This window comes from Balaenoptera musculus, chromosome 1, assembly GCF_009873245.2.
Source record: "Balaenoptera musculus isolate JJ_BM4_2016_0621 chromosome 1, mBalMus1.pri.v3, whole genome shotgun sequence".
In the NCBI taxonomy this organism is placed as follows: Eukaryota; Metazoa; Chordata; class Mammalia; order Artiodactyla; family Balaenopteridae; genus Balaenoptera; species Balaenoptera musculus.
In genome coordinates this window covers 105,456,340-105,461,868 of record NC_045785.1, presented here as the reverse complement: position 1 = coordinate 105,461,868, position 5,529 = coordinate 105,456,340, and positions in this window count along the sequence as shown.

The window sequence follows — 5,529 nt, the reverse complement described above, 5'->3', positions numbered from 1 at the left end:
CTGAGGACAGAGAAGTTTCAAGGCTACAAGTTAATCTTTAATGGGAACAACATCCAGCTTGGAAGCCAGTGAGCAAGTGGGCCAGAGCAAGGTTAACCATGAAACGAACTTGGTGAGCTTTGCCAAGTTACCTCACATTTAAGTGACGTTCATTGCCAAATTCAACCTCAAAATAAAAGACTTGCTTTTTTTCTCCCAAACCATATATTTTCCCAATTCTTCCAAGATGGTTAGAGGAAGGGAGTGGGCGATTTCAGGTGGAGAATTACGAAAGCCCCGTGTTGTAAAGGAAAGGCTGGTCTGGGGAGGTGGCGAGGGGATGGGTGAAGAGCGGTCACAGCCTGGGAGCCGGGAGCAAGGAGCAGTGGGGACCCAGCCAGGATGCACTGAGGGCCGCACTGTGTGGAGCCCTCCAGGCCTGACCAGAGGTGAATATGAGAGGCAGGGAGAACCACTAATATTTTTGAGTGGAAAAATGACTCAATGATCAGGCAGAAGCCAACACAAGGGTACATGTGAAAAAAAAAGAATTCCCCAAGGGCAGTCCTGTGGGGTTTGCTAAAGGTCACTAATTAATGTCCAGTTCGTCTGGGTCCTTCCCTCTGTGCTTCTGTGCCAGCCTTGCCACTTCCTCATACTGCAATAACAAATGGCTATTAAGTGCTGACAATAGGCCCGACATGTTGCATGCATTATTTCACTTGATCTTCACAGCAACCATATGGGTAGATATTATTTTCCCCATTTTTCAGAAGAGAAAATGAAAATTAACTTGCCCAGGATATTTCATCAGTAATGAGCAGAGTTGGGATTTTTTTTTTTTTCGTCCCTGGTATGGCAACTTGCCCTTTCATTGGCTTAGTGTCCTGAGGTGCCCAAGGAGGAAAGGAACACAAGACTTTATCCAGAGCCCAGTTCCCTCTGTGAGCACATCTAATATACTCCACGAGAGCAAGCTGACCTTACTTTTTAAAGGAGCCACGGCTCAGCAATGCCCAGCCCATGGGACGCGTACTGCCTTTTCAACCCATTAGCTTTCCACTGGTCCTCAGTGAAGACAAGCATAGACAGAACCCTTCCTCCTCCACTGTGAAAGCCCAGACTATTGAGCTCAATTCAACTCTTGAGCGTGGCTATTGATTTTCCTCTTGGTATAGACAAATAATTGCTCGCTAGCGTGTCCCAGTGCCTGAGATGGTTGATAGAGGATGGCTTTTAAAGTACAAGTTCACATCAACAAAGCCGGGCTTGGATCACCCTCCAAGGACTTTGCCCCACGGGGAACTTCTTTCAGGACCTCAGGAAGAAGAAACCTGTAATTATTTACATGAAAGAAGATGGGAGGAGTACTTTTTGGAATGTCATCTCACAGGCTTTCCTGAATTAGGAGTAATCTCCGGGCGCACAGAGTTGGGATTTGAATCTAGCTTGTAGCCACCATTCAGTGGCATGTGAAAACTCTAGTCTATTTCAAGGATCGTGGCAGTGGGATTTGCCCGTCTTTTAGAATCTGTAGTTGGAGTGAAAAATAACTTTTCCTGCTGATTTGTCATACCTTCCCTGCTCAAGGCTCATTCTGCGTTTGCTTGGAGGGTAATTGCTACCTGTTGTCTTACCACTAGATGGCAGTATTACCCCAGAAATGCCTTGCAAAGTGGCCAGACTCTGGGATCTGGAAATTCCTTTTCCACAGTGGTTTTCACGCCCTGCACAATCAGCCTCCAGGCCATGCCCACAGTCAGCTTTCACATCACCTGGCCTTCTCACTGTCCTCTGATCCAGACTTTCCATTGCCATTTTCCAATCCTGGACAGCGTGCCTTCCTTCCAGGAGACATTACATTGTTACGGTCAGGAACACAGACGCTGGAGCTTCGTGCCTGAGCGCCAGTCTGCAGCCGCTTACTAACAGCCACATGTTACTTAATTTCTCCGTGCCTCAGTTTCCTCACAACATCTCCTACACTTTAATGAGAAGTAAATGAGTTAATATTTATAAGGTTCTGGTAGTAGGTAGAACAGTGGAGGTTCTCCTGTAGCTCTCATAGCTAGATTCATAGTTTGAATCAAGTTCAAACTAGGTTCTCAAGTTTGAATCTAATATGAAGTCCTGGGGACCTTTTGAGCTAAGCTAAGGAACTCACTGAGCTAAGGAACATTTTCCCTTCTTTAATATCAGCCTTCGCTGCTGTAGCCTAAGTGAGTTAATCCCCATGGGGGCACACAGGAGCACAAGCAGAGCTATATGAGGTGCTTTTGTAACATCCCTCGAATCCCAGAGAATGTGTTCATGACGGGCCCAACCTCGGATCTGACACTGGGTTCGGCAGGGCAGTGCCAGTGGGTTTGGAGCACATTTCAAGATGAAGTTGTAAAGAGATGTTGGGGTTTTTTTTTTGGTTTTTTTTAGGTGGCCACGGGGTACCTATTGAACAATATGCCTGCTTAACTGGGGTGAAGAGAAATGACGGGGCATTCATGAGCGGTCATGGCCCAGCTTCTCAGAGAGCAAACGTAGTTCTGCGCGCAGAAAGGCACCCCCCGCAATTCACCATGATGGGAGGTATCCAGGCCCTCCTCGTCCCTGCTGTGCCATTCAGCCATCTGTCTTGCTTGAGCTGATTCCAGAAGTCAGACAAACCTGGGACTTTGAGGTCTGGGCTCAAGCCCACTAGGGTGCCTGACCCTTTGGAGCTGCAGGCAGGTTAATATTAACCTTGAATTGTTGATGCCTGAAGCCAACCAGTCGTGGGCGAGGCTAAGGCAAACTGAGAGGCAGTTTGCATCTTTCTGCAGCGTCGGAGCCTCGTATAGGCTATGAGCCCAGCGGTGCAGCTGCCCCGCTGGGTGGGGGTCTTTGTGCAGTGAGTCACAGGGAGGGACGGGGACAAGACCCGAAGAAGGGCCTGCTGGAGAGTGTGGTTATAGGCCAATGACTTTTGTCATGGGGCTGTATTGTGTGTCCTTGTTTTATAGGGTCTGAAGTAAGAAGGAAAATTCTCTCTCCAGCTGCTGAGTTTGCTACGTAGATCAGATCTGACTGGAAGCAGACAGAGCTTCTGGGTGTGGAGGTGAGCTAGGTAGCAAGAGCTGCGATTATGAACCTCACCAAGATCATGGAGAAAGTCGGGCACTGGGTACAGACAAGAGTTCAGGATCCCAGAATCTGCTGGGTGTCTGGGGTCACGGGCATGGCTGTCCACATGGGAGATAATGTGGGATCCAACATCAACAGCCCATTGATATGACAGCCACTGGCATCTTGGGGACGATTTGTATTCTTCGGAAGGTTTATGTTGATCCAGGATCAAACATAGCTTATATATGAGTTAGGTGACAAGGGAGGGACGGTTGGCACAGGAGAGAAATCAGTAATGTCCTCCCTAAAGACACCTCATTCGTGACATGGCCTTGCTCAGACACCAGGGTGCGTTACAGCTGCCCTGTGATAAGGTGTGTAAAGGGCCTCTCACTGTGCTCAGTAGCAGTAAGTGCTCAGTAAATGGTAGTCAGTATTATCCTCAACAATAAGCAATAACATTTAGAGGACATTTACTATATGCCAAACAGTGTTCTAAGGGCTTTGCATATATTAACTCATGAGGTAGGGATCATCTTTATCCCCGTTTTACAGATAAGGAAACTGAGGCACACAGAGGCAAAGCAACTTGTCCAAGATCACACAGATGGCCACCAGCAGAGCCAGGATTCAAAGGCAGGCAATCTGGCCCCAGAGTCTACACTGTTAACTATTATACTATTAATTCATACTTCAAAGAGCAGCTTATAGGAGACCAGAGGAGGAAGAGATTGGGGTGACCAAGGAAGTGGGGGACCTGAATATACAGCTGCTTCAGCTGGCCCTTCAGCATAAATTCAACTCTATTTTCTGCTCCCAAACCCAGTCCTTGGGTGTGAAATTGAGCCCACAGTTCCTGCTCCTACATGGACGGGGGTAGAGTATTCAGCTGATGCCCCAGACTTGCTGAACCCAGAGCCAGTGGGCCAGCTAATGAGGGACTCCTAGGGAGTGTCTGTGCCTTCACAGCTCACTGGCTGACTTTTGCCCCTGCTAGCACCAAAACACCATGTTTTCATGCCTCTGCCTGTACTTGCTGTTCCTTCTTCCTGGAATATTCTTATCATTCCTGACTTGTCCTTATGATTCAGTTGCTGTGTCTTCCCAACCACGAAGCCGTCCCCAGTGCTGTCAGGAAGAGCTGGCAGTGTGTGTGTGTGTGTGTGTGTGTGTGTGTGTGTGTGTGTGTGGAACACGTCACACTGTATTCCTGTTGGTCCATTATGGTGGTGGCTTTTGCAGGACCTTGAGTTCCTTGAGGCCAGGAACCATGTTGTATCCATTCTTGAAACCCACTGCCCAGCAGAGCCTGGCGCCTAGTAGGCACATGACGAGTATTTGTTGTAGAATTAGAGAACAGATATTGATATGAAAACCTGCAGTCTCAGACAGAGAAGCAGGCATAAAATGCCGTCAGCATCATCCCTTCCCATCCCTACCCAGTGTCTCCCTCCTCTCTCCTTTCCATCATCTGTCTTACTGGAAGAGCACGGCCAATTTAATGCAAAGGTCAGGACAACTTTGGTTCCTGGACTGTTGACTGACGTTCACATTTCTGAACCTGCAATGACCTCAGTAGATCTAGGGCCAAACTCCACGTGAACACCCTGGGTTATGTTGGGACAACTGGCTTCACGAGGTGGTAGCTTTATTAAGCCCTAAGATTCTGATCAGCCCTCCAGCCCCTTGCCCACAGACAGCACCGCTGACTCCCGTTAGAGCCCAACGTTTTGGTTGCTGAATGAGCTGCACCAGGTCCAAATGGACTAACTAGCCTGCTGTGTCACTATGGGTAAGAGGAGTCCCTAGAGCCTCTGAAAGCAGCAGCCTGAATCTGCCCTTCTCCTTCCCCCTTTGTACACTGAATTTGTAGGTTCTCCTTCCCTGAAAGTCTTCTGCATGTGCTCAGGGCTCATTCCTTGAACAAGGCATATTCAGGACAGGCGTATTCAGGTTCCGTGAATGGGCTGCCTGGCTATTCTTATATTTTGCTGGGAGGTGGCAACAATCACTTGCTGTGCTTCAAAAATATCTGATCTTTGAATGGATAAAGAAGATGTGGCACATATATACAATGGAATATTACTCAGCCATAAAAAAGAATGAAATAAGGGGCTTCCCTGGTGGCGCAGTGGTTGGGAATCTGCCTGCCAATGCAGGGGACTCGGGTTAGAGCCCTGCTCTGGGAGGATCCTACATGCCGTGGAGCAGCTAGGCCCATGAGCCACAACTACTGAGCTCTGCGCGTCTGGAGCCTGTGCTCCACAACAACAGAGGCCGCGATAGTGAGAGGCCCGCGCACCGCAATGAAGAGTGGCCCCCGCTTGCCGCAACTAGAGAAGCCCTTGCACAGAAACGAGGACCCAACACAGCCAAAAATAAATAAATAATAAAAATAAAGGAATTCCTTTAAAAAGAAAAGAATGAAATAATGCCATTTGCAGCAACATG